The sequence below is a fragment of the Pelobates fuscus genome, chromosome 5, assembly GCF_036172605.1.
Source record: "Pelobates fuscus isolate aPelFus1 chromosome 5, aPelFus1.pri, whole genome shotgun sequence".
In the NCBI taxonomy this organism is placed as follows: domain Eukaryota; kingdom Metazoa; phylum Chordata; class Amphibia; order Anura; family Pelobatidae; genus Pelobates; species Pelobates fuscus.
This window is the reverse complement of record NC_086321.1, coordinates 99785199-99797700: the sequence shown is the minus strand read 5'-3', so window position 1 is coordinate 99797700 and position 12502 is coordinate 99785199.

The following is a 12502-nucleotide window of genomic DNA, read 5'->3' as shown; positions in this document are numbered from 1 at the left end:
TACATACAGTGAATTTCAATTATATACTCTAGTTAATTAGAGAAACTATTTAAGAATAAACTCTACATTTGTAAGTATGGTGGCTAAATATCCTAATAGGCTTGTCCTGCTAATCCGATAGGATTATCCAAAATATAATTTTCTACTTGTTACCAGTAATGGCTTGATGAGCAAGGTTTATTGTTTGTCCGTCTAAGAGGATTAAGATGGTTTTATTATTTCACAAGTTAAAGTAACAATACTTCAGTTCTGTAGATTATATATATATTTGTTTTTAATAAATTTGCAAGGATTTCAAATATGTATTTTTTGCACTTTGCTGTTTTGAGGTACTGAGTGTAGATTGATGTGGGAAAAATTATTTAAACAACTGTATTATAAGGCTGCAAAAAAAATAAGGCATGAGTGCATGGTATGTACATGGAAAAGAGAGAGCACTTTGCTAAGAGAAATTAAATGTATTAAGCCAGGGGTTCTCAACCCAGTCCTCAAGGACCCCCGAACTGTCCAGGATTTAAGGATTACCCTTCTGTGTCTAATGCGGCCGCCTTAGGGCGCACGGGTCCAGGGGGCACGATCTCCGGTGACCAGAAGGAGGAGAGCGCCATTCGCATCGCTCCCCTCCTGTCTGTAACTGTGTAGTGCGTGGCTGAGCGGGCGGAATGCTACTTACCCGTAGCTGGAGGTCCGTGGCGAATGATCCGGTTTCCTGTTCTGGTCTGACAGGAAGCAGTTCTTTGCATTTCCTGTCAGACCAGAACAGGAAACCGGATCATTCGCCACGGACCTCCAGCTCAGACACATGGATGGAGGTGCGGAGGGTTCAGTGAAAGGTACAAGGGGATAGGTACAGTTGGGAGGGGGGACAATAAAAGATACAGAAGGGAGAACAATAGTAAAAGGTATAAGAGGGGAGGGGGGACAATAAAAGTTACAGGACAGGAGGGGGGAGGCAATAAAAGGTACAGGAGGGGAGAGGAAGGGGGTCAATAAAAGAGACATGAGAGGAGGGGGGACAATAAAAGGTACAGGACAGGAGGGGGAGGCAATGAAAGGTACAGGAGGGGAGAGGAAGGAGACAATAAAAGGTACAGGAAGGGGGGCAATAAAAGAGACATGAGAGGAGGGGGGACAATAAAAGGTACAGGAGGGTAAGGGGACAATAAAAGGTACAGGAAGGGGGGACTATAAAAGGTTCAAAGGGGAAGACAATAAAAGGTACATGAGGGGTAACAATAATAAAAGGTAGAATAGTGGAGTGGGGGACAATAAAATATACAGGGGACAACAATAAAAGGTACAAGAGGGGCAATAAAATATACAGGACAGGAGGGGGGAAAGGGAATAGGAGGGTAGGGGTACAATAAAAGGTACAGGATGGGGGGACAAGAAAAGGGACAGGTAGGGAGGGGGGACTATGAAAGGTTCAGGAGGGGAGACAGTAAAAGGAACATTAGGGGGATTATGAAAGATACAGGAGGGGGACAATGAAAGGTACAGAAGAGGAAGGGGGGACAATAAATGGGACGGGAGGGGGACATTAAAAGGTACAGGGGGGCATTGAAAGACACAGGAGGAAAAGGTCAACTATGAAAGGTTACGGAGGGGAGGAGGTGAGACAATAAAAGGTACAGGAGGGACAATAAAATGTACAGGAGGGGAGGGGGCAATAAAAGGTATGGGAGAATATTAAAAGACACAGGAGGGCTGGGAGGCACAAAGAAACATACAGGAGGGTTGAGGGGGGACAAATACAAAGGGGCTGGGGGAGAAAGCATTGCACAGAAGGGTGAGGGGCTGGGGGAAAGATGCACAGTGGGGTTGTGGGGGAGAACGAAGCACAAAGGGGCTACGGGGAGAAAGAGATGCACAAAGGTACTGGGGTAAAAAGACGCACAAATATTTTGGGGAGAAATACCCACACAAAAGGGCAGGGGGGCGAAAGACACACAAAAGGGCTGGGGGGAAGAAAGAGGCAAAGGGGCTGGGGGAAGTAAAAAATACACAAGGAGGGTTGTAAGAGACACAGGAGAGATAAAATACAGCAAAGGGGACACACAACAGATAAAAGGGGGGCAAGTCATACAAAAATGGGATATAAATCACTAAAGGGGGGAAGTTAGTCAAAGGGGGGGGGGGTAAAAGACACACAGATGAAGATTCATTTTTTTTTTTTAACAGGGAGGGGGGTGGCAAAATGCATCTTCGCCTGTGTAGTCAAAAATCCTTGCACCGGCCCTGATCAAGAGGCAATGCAATAATGGTAATACATAATTAGATTTTAAGCTCACGGGCTATATACAGTTGTAATGAAAATTATTCAACCCCCATTGAAAATCAAGTTTATGGCCAAAATTTCAGCTGTTTACGATGAACAAATTAAACAAAAGCAATTGGAACAGCTCAACATAGTGGATTCCTCAATTGGTTTCCCCACATTCTACTGATAATACATCTTATAATGACTTCTCCAGTCTCAAAATTATTCAACCCACTGAATAACACACCTCACAACAGCACAAATATGCAAAACAGGACTTGTCTCAAGCACACCTGACGTAATCAAGGGCCTCATGGGAGAAAAATGTAATATTTATTTAAAAGTACATATATCTGTTTACCTACTCCCTTTGGTTACTTTTGGCCAAGAGAGGGGGGCATCATTCACTCTCCAGCGGTTGTTCCTGTGAGCATTGGCATTATTGAGTGAGAGCGTTGTCATGGTAACCCACTGCAATACTCTGTGACAGTAGTTCGTGAGAGCAAAGCAATTGGTCTGCACCAGGCAGATTTGTAGACCAGAGCGCCAGCCTGTATGGACAAGTCGGGGATATCCTCCACAGTCGATCTTGGCTGGCCCATAGCCATTGTAGTCCACCAGCATTAGGCTGATGGCCAGTCATGGCACGCTGTTGGAACTAAGCTGGAGGGGCCCATGCAGTTATGGCCAACCAATGGTCATGTCTGAACCTGTCTGACCGACAATGCTGGGAGCAAGTGAGTTCAAGTCCTTCCTCACAGCTTACAGAGCACACATGTGGAAGAAGAGAAGAAGTTAGTGAAAGGAGTATGGAGAGAGAAATAAGAGAGTGTGGACCAGACTCCTATCAGCCTCAGCCAGCAGACAGATTTCAGTGGACCCCAGAGAAGCCACCCTTTTGCAGCCAAAAAATATTGAAATTGGAGGGTGGCTATATATATATAAATTATGACTTGTATGTGTTAGTCACTGATGTATTTACCACGAGGCTAACAAGGCACTTGCCTTGGAAGGCACTCTCCAGGTGGCAGCAAAAAACGCTGCCCCCAAATGCCCAGGCAAATGCCTTGTTAGCCTCGTTGTTTTGCAGGTGGGCATCGAGGGAGCTGGCCAGGATGAGCTCACAGATCAACGGTGAGGGAGCTGAGCAAGAAGATCACTGCTCCCTCGCTGTTTACTTTGCACACCCACCTGCCTTCCTACCTGCCCACAAGCCTGCCAGCCCACCCAGCAGCCCCACTGGACCCCAGGTAAATAATTCACCCAGGTCTCCAAAAAGTAGGGAGCCTGGATTTGAATAATACAAAAAAGAATTTGTGAGTGTTGGGGAAAATGTGCGTGTGTGTGTGTCAGTGAATGTGTGTATATATCTTTCAGTGTGTCTGTGGGTGAGTATGGGTGTCTGTCAGTGAATGTATGTCTGTCTGTGTGTGTGTGTGTGTGTCGGTGAGTTTGTGTCTATCAGTAAATGTGTGTGTGTGTATATCTGTCAGTGTGTCTGAGTAGGTGTGTGTCTGTCAGTGAATGTGTTTGTATGCCTGTCAGTGAATGTCTGTGACTGTGTGTGTCTGTCAGTGAGTGTCTGTCAGTGCATATGTGCGTCTGTCAGTGTGTGTCTGAATGATTGTGTGTCTGTCAGATTATGTCAAATAGTGAGTGTGTGAATATCAATACATCAGAGAGTGTGTGCTTGTCTGTGAGTGTGTGTTGCAGTGTGTGTCTGTCAGTCAAAATGTGTAAGTATTTAACAGGAAGAGGTGTGGCCTTGGCAGGAAGGAGTGGGGGGCAAATTTAAATTAGGGGGTGCCCGAGTTCCATCATCTCTAGGGCAGCACAGATCTAAAAAACCACTGGTGTCAATGTGTATATGTGTGTTTGTCAGTGTAGGTATGTGTCAGTGTGTGCATTTCTGTGTGTCTATGTACACTGCGTGCAGAATTATTAGGCAAATTAGTATTTTGACCACATCATCCTCTTTATGCATGTTGTCTTACTCCAAGCTGTATAGGCTCGAAAGCCTACTACCAATTAAGCATATTAGGTGATGTGCATCTCTGTAATGAGAAGGGGTGTGGTCTAATGACATCAACACCCTATATCAGGTGTGCATAATTATTAGGCAACCTCCTTTCCTTTGGCAAAATGGGTCAAAAGAAGGACTTGACAGGCTCAGAAAAGTTAAAAATAGTGAGATATCTTGCAGAGGGATGCAGCACTCTTAAAATTGCAAAGCTTCTGAAGCGTGATCATCGAACAATCAAGCGTTTCATTCAAAATAGTCAACAGGGTCGCAAGAAGCGTGTGGAGAAACCAAGGCGCAAAATAACTGCCCATGAACTGAGAAAAGTCAAGCGTGCAGCTGCCAAGATGCCACTTGCCACCAGTCTGGCCATATTTCAGAGCTGTAACATCACTAGAGTGCCCGAAAGCACAAGGTGTGCAATACTCAGAGACATGGTCAAGGTAAGAAAGGCTGAAAGACGACCACCACTGAACAAGACACACAAGCTGAAACGTCAAGACTGGGCCAAGAAATATCTCAAGACTGATTTTTCTAAGGTTTTATGGACTGATGAAATGAGAGTGAGTCTTGATGGGCCAGATGGATGGATTGGTAAAGGGCAGAGAGCTCCAGTCTGACTCAGACGCCAGCAAGGTGGAGGTGGAGTACTGGTTTGGGCTGGTATCATCAAAGATGAGCTTGTGGGGCCTTTTCGGGTTGAGGATGGAGTCAAGCTCAACTCCCAGTTTCTGGAAGACACCTTCTTCAAGCAGTGGTACAGGAAGAAGTCTGCATCCTTCAAGAAAAACATGATTTTCATGCAGGACAATGCTCCATCACACGCGTCCAAGTACTCCACAGCGTGGCTGGCAAGAAAGGGTATAAAATAAGAAAATCTAATGACATGGCATCCTTGTTCACCTGATCTGAACCCCATTGAGAACCTGTGGTCCATCATCAAATGTGAGATTTACAAGGAGGGAAAACAGTACACCTCTCTGAACAGTGTCTGGGAGGCTGTGGTTGCTGCTGCACGCAATGTTGATGGTGAACAGATCAAAACACTGACAGAATCCATGGATGGCAGGCTTTTGAGTGTCCTTGCAAAGAAAGGTGGCTATATTGGTCACTGATTTGTTTTTGTTATGTTTTTGAATGTCAGAAATGTATATTTGTGAATGTTGAGATGTTATATTGGTTTCACTGGTAAAAATAAATAATTGAAATGGGTATATATTTGTTTTTTGTTAAGTTGCCTAATAATTATGCACAGTAATAGTCACCTGCACACACAGATATCCCCCTAAAATAGCTATAACTAAAAACAAACTAAAAACTACTTCCAAAAATATTCAGCTTTGATATTAATGAGTTTTTTGGGTTCATTGAGAACATGGTTGTTGTTCAATAATAAAATTAATCCTCAAAAATACAACTTGCCTAATAATTCTGCACTCCCTGTATGTGTGTCAGTGTTAATGTATATTCGTGTCAGTATGTATGCATACATCTCAACATTGAAACCCCAACACTACATACAAAAACACCTCTGCAATCAAATGCAAACATTACACACAAGTACACCACTGCTTTTAAATGGCAACAGTACATACAAATACAATCTCTACATTCACACACATACTTAATACAAAACATGCTTACATTAAAACACACAAACACTGCTCACAAACCTGCATACATGGGCAAATGGCAGATTTCCAGCTGGCAAAGCATTGTGGGAGTTGCATGATAGACGAGGATCTACATTTTGGCCACCTTTGCCCTTGACATATATATATGTGTGTATATATATTAATATCCCTGAAAGGGTTAATTCTGTGACATAATACAACAATCTATATGAGATTTTATGTTTGAGAGACGCTTAAATATTTCTCTGTTTTTAAAATGACTAGCTGATTCTATCTGTCTGTCTAGCTAATGATCAAGTGTTGGATTATAAACTGCATTTGATGTTCTGGCAAAAGCTTCTTGCCTGCAGTTATTGATTATGCTCGGAAACAAATGCCTTTCACAAACAATGACATTGAGCACTGAATACTCTTAAAGGCTCTGAAATGGCTCTCATGCTTCTAAGTTTAGAATTTCATTACAGTCCTGAGTGATAGGATGTCTGTGGCATCGACTTCCCGAGCAACAAGCGTTAGTAACCAAAAAGCAAACATAACGTAGACATATTGCATGGGGGTAAGCCTTATCCTTTGTGGTTTTAATTAAATGACAGTACATGACTTCTTAAGCTTTGGTCACAGCTGATATGTCAACTCAACATGTTCTGTGGGTTTAACTTACAGATGACAGTTTTCTTTTTTAAACTCGTCGCACCCTGAAAAAGTTAACTCTTTAGATTCATAAAATAATAATAGAATAATGACTTGTTTTGCAGAATAATAGTAATAATGACATGTTTTGCAGAATACAGACAGGCTATATATATATATATATCAATAAATAATTTGCCATAACATGTAAAGTCATTCTATGGTAGATGTGATATTGCACTTTAAATCACATTCATGTGTCAAGAATATCCCTGTTTCAAGTTGGATAATGTAAGCTATGTGTGTTTATTTTCATGCCGCACAGCTATTAGCAATGATAGCAGTAGTTCTAGGAAATCCTCTGCAGAGTTATGTATATACTGCTAGACACCAGGGCCTAAAATAACACACAGGGTTTTATTCCTTAAAGGAACACTATAAGGATACAAACGTGTATTCCTGACGTTTCAGTTGTAAAAACACAGTTTAGGCCTACTTGCCACCCTTTAAAAAGGGTATTAAACTTACCTTTTTTCCAGTGTCGCACAGGACTTGTCGTAGCTGGTCATGCCTTGCTTCGCCTCCATGGCTGAGATCAGCTAATGTGATTATCTCAGCCAATCCAGAGGCTATTGTGCATGCGTAGCAAAACGAGAATCAGCATCTCCTCGTAGAGCTGCATTGATTCAATGAATTTCTATGGGGAGGGTTCAGCAGCTCCATGCTGAACGTGAAGATGCTGAACGTCAGTGTGCAGCATTGAACCAAGAAGCACCTCTACTGTCCGACTGATTGACTGCCACAAGAGGTTACTAGGCATTAATGTAAACACTGCCTTTTCCCTACATTATTCCTAATGTCATTGGCGGTGTCTTTTGGGATACATTGGAATGGGTAATCACACAGCTTCTGAGAAAACTCCTTTTTGGGAGGTGATTGTAATACAGTAGTAGAGTAGTAGAGAGTTGGGCACACTTAGCCACCCTAAAGGTTTTATTTATTGGGGGTATTTATTACAAGGATGGACTACTGGCATTCCACCCTATTATTATAATGCCCATAGGTGGGAGAGTAGGGAGGGCAATTGGCATGTTCCTCCACCAAACCATATTATAAAAGCTATCACCCCTTCCATGGGTGTGGATGGTGAAACACCTGGCATGTACCCCCTCTTATTATTTTGCCCCTGCCTCTATCTATGGATGGGAAATGGAGAAGGACAAAGGCATGTCCACCTCCAGTTATTAGATTAGTACCCCATCCCACCTGAGGCTCATGGCGGTGGAGTACAGTAGGTCCAACCCCATTTTATCATTAAGAACCCCCACCGCCCTTTAATAGGAAAGTTAGAACAGGCGTGGTCTACAAACAGTAAATCACAAATGGGGGGACTAACTCATGTCCTCATCAGTGCCTTTGAAGGCACCCCACTACTCCTCCCCCCCCCCCCCCCCCACACCCATCACATCAATCTAGCCGAGGCTAAATGGGATAAGAACGAAATCAAAAACAATTCAAAAGAGAAAAATAAAAGTAAGGAAAACAAACAAACAAATTGTGTAAGATACATCAAAAGTGAATGCAAAAAGAAAAAACAAAGGAAAAGTAATAACTCATCAAATCTTCCCTTATGTCTGTTCCCTTATGTCTGTTATTCTAAGTATTTTATGTAGTAAATCGCACTTATATTCATAGATTTTGCCTTTTTCACTAGTGTTTTTTTATCGTTTAGTTTTGATATAGTGGATTTTAAGATGGTATAATAAAAAGTATATTTTGGCCTGGGGCTTCTTTATCTGTCTTTGATAAATGAATTCATTATGTTTACAGTAGTTTCATATTCAGTCTTCAAGTATTGTGGATTTTCCTAATAAAAGTCTGACACAGATGAAAATAACACCCTTTGACCTCCTCGCTGCATTAATACAAGCCTTCTCAAAATCCACTGAAACCTTTTGAGGTACTCGATTTGGAATTGATAGCTTCATTATTTCAAACATTCCATTATAGGTGTCCATGTTCTTTTGTTGTAGTAAAATGTAAATACAATGGTGGATATAAATTACCCACCTTGACATGTTACGTGTACAGTTGGTAAAATGTATCTAGCACTTTATCGAAGGTCACATCTCCATAGATGGTACCTTTGTTCAATTTGAGGATAAGATCTCTATCACCTAAAACCAGAATTCTGTTTGGACTGCCCACACCTGAATAATGAAATATCGGTTGATTTTACATTTCATGAATGTCCAAATGTATGGTTTTTGGGTTAGGCAAATTATCGGCAATTCTGTGATAGAGAAGACTTCTCATAAGGGATGATTGTCTGGGCATATGTGCCAATATGTCATCATTTAACCCTGACAACTTTTTTCCTAGCACATTGTGAAAGTCGCACTTACTGCTCTCATGTTTTTGACACATTTTGCTTCTGGCAACATGTGCTGCTGCTTTTTGAGGACATGAGTCCTAACAATGTTTTGTTGGTTCTTGAACTATGTTGCCATCTTTTGTTTTTATAATTGAATGACACTTTATGGAACGAGTCTGTCTGTATCTCCAAGTCACCACACCATTGAGTGCGAAAAGCGAGATAATTCAAACCCCAAGTCAATTATAACTTTGCTGTTTTCCTGGCTTCTTAAAAACTCAAATGTTTGCACTACAAAAAAAAAACTATAATATTTAATCCAAAAAAATTACATTTAATACAAAAAGCAATACAAATTGTTGCAATTAAAAAAAAAAAAGGTACTCATCGAAATAATTTTAACTGGTTGTAGCTAACCTCCTGTTTGCACCTTGGCCGTCTTTAATGGTTATGGGACCCAGTACAATCATCTACTTGTGGACCCCCATGGTAACATTCAATAGTACATTACGCACACAGAGTTTATTTTTTAAAATGTTTCGTAAGCCTTTAAAGTAATTCAGACCTTGAAATATGTCACAAAAACTCCAGTCTTATTCAAACCCCATTCTCTCTCACACAGAAGGTGACACCAATGGATACTGTCTACAATAAAGTAAAACTGAAATTCACATAACCCAACTGTGTCACGCAGACATTGCTCCTAACCCCATGCTCCCTAGTTCAATGTTCTGTGTAAACATTTGATCTGACCGTAAAGTATCACAATCTCATCTACTGCATGGTAATCTACCAAGGACCAGGTAACTTACAAATCCTTTACCTCAAACGCCAGCTACACCGCTCATTAGCCTGAAGTGTCACCACTTCCATCTTATGCATTGAACTCTGCCTATGCCATGCCCCGTAGCTCAAAACCAAATGCGCAGAAGAAAAATATCCCTGACCATGTGCAGGACTTTTTCATGAAAAGGGGAATTGCAGGGAATTTCAAACTAAATGCAAAAGCAGCTGAGTTTTACAAATTTTCCAATTAAACTAGTTTAAATTTTGCTATTTTGGCTTTAATTTTGCAATTCACTTCTCAATTCTGTTTTTCATGAATAAATCCTTAAGTTGGAATTTAAATTCTGTGTTTAAATTTAAACACAAAAATACACTCAATAATGGCTAAGAGTTAATGGTCAATAGGGTGAAGGAGAAATCATGGTAAGGGTACCTGGGCTTTATCATGATGCACAAGTGAGAATGTGAATTAAAATTGTGTTTTCGAAAAAAATAAAATAAAAATAAAATTCACTTTTACTTCCTCTATTTTCCCTTACAAACATTTAAGCTCAAGCTCATTAAAGCCCTCTTCTTACACAGCCCACTTTTGTTTAGGAAAGAATTAGTAAACCTATAACAAGCGTATTATTTGATTATACTTGATAAAAATAACAACTCAAATTGTTGCATATTAATATGAAATATTTTTATGATAAGACATCGATAATATAAAATATAGATATATTCATACTCAGAAATGGGCTCTTGTGCCACTTTACCCCAATCTCTTTAGAATGTAAGCTTGTTTGAGATGGGCCCTCAACACCCTCTGTTCCTGTGTGTTCAACTCATCTTGTTGCAATTCCATGTCTGTTAGTCCACCTATTGTACAGTGCTATGGAATTTTATGGTGCTTTAATAGCTATATATTACTTTAAACTGTGCATACATTTTCACCTTTATTTGAAAATTACTATATTTGCATATTATTCTGTGTGGGCATTTTTCATAGATTCGCATGTTCCTTACTAGAAGACAACTGTATTCTCTTGGAGCTCACTTGTGGGTTTTGCATCAACGTAGCTGATATCTGAACTATTAAATGGTTAATGCTTATACATCAGTGCTGCTATGTCTTGATCAGACAATAGTTGTACACTTACCAAAACGTTGTTTTTTTTTAATTTTGTCACATTTGGTAATAATGTGTTTTGTTGAGGGTTTCTTACACAAAAAAATAAATGGTCTAGCAACTAATTTTTCACATACATTAAATACATCCTACCCTTACCACTTGTTCCACTTCACCATACTCCCTCTAGAACGAAACCTTGTTTGAGCAGGGCCCTCAATATTCTCTGTTCCTGTGCATCCAGCTCATCTTGTTTCAAATGCATGTCTGCTAGTCTACCTATTGTACAGCGCTATGGAATTTGTTGGTGCTTTTAAAAGTATAATAATTCTACACGCAATTAAATAATTTTCAAGAGCTCAGGGTATCCTTTAACCCCTTAAGGACCAAACTTCTGGAATAAAAGGGAATCATGACATGTCAGACATCTATTATTTTAAAGTCTAGAAAGGTTAGTTGTTCTCTTCTAACAGTTTAACCATTTTAGATAAAAATATATTTTTATATCACAAATTGTGGTTGCTCTCCTGCAACTTGTGTAGAAGGGAATAAGAAATACATTCATTTTCCATTTTTCTTTTTACTTTTTTGTGCATGTCAAAAGCACCTTCCAGCACCCAAAATGCATCTTTAAAATGCACAAATCCCACCATGTTTTATTGCTAAAACAAGTAAAAAAAAAAAAAAAATGTTCATAGAAACCAACTTTTAGATCTGTTTATTTATTGGGCAATAAATTGCATGTAAAAAAAATAGTATAAATCACTACTATAGACCAATGTTTTATTTGGTTAAACAATATGTCTTTGTAATAAACTGCAGCTAACAGCACACATTCTGTAGTCAGTACTTGGCAATGAGGTGTAAGAAAAGCATGTGTGATGCAGGGTTTCATAAAAAATATTGCAACATGCAGATCCTGTGGAAGGGATTCAGCCACCAACCTACAGCTCTCCAACGGTTAAATTCTTGATCTCGTTTAGCGTTTAAATTCAACAGCTGAAGAACTACAGGTTGGCTAGCCTAGCTGTGAAGGTTTAAGTCTCATTAATAAATAATAAGAGCCAAAATGCAGACGTACAGGGCCAGACAAAAAAATCTAGTTTAACAATCTGAAAGAACAGGAGTGTTGCACTGGTTTCCATGACAACTTCAACACCTAGAACCTAATGCCAGAATGTCTCTTTACACATGCGCCTTAACTACCAGATTGCAATCATGGAATTAAAATACGATAGCAGAGAGCTCTCAGTAAACCATATTTAAGACAAAAACATTAAAAACACAAGTTGGATCTACACATCACATAAACTTTAAGAGTATCCTGTTACACTGAATCATACTTTATTCACAGCACAAATTTTGTTCACATTAATATTGGCACACCTTTTTATGTTGTTTTAATACAGTTTTCCATCTTACAAAGCTGCTCTACAGTTGCATCTCTTTGCTTCAGTGTAATGTTACCAATGTTTTAGTAAGTAATAAAATAAACAGATTGAATCTTTTATATTCCCATTTTGCACTGGGATGTCAATTCTCATCAATCAAGAATTTTACATTTTCTGCCTTTCATTAGATTAAGATTAAAAAAATAGATCACGGGTTATTTTCAATAACTCTTAAAGGGACACTACCACCAAAGGGTTTATATATATATATATATATATATATATATATATAT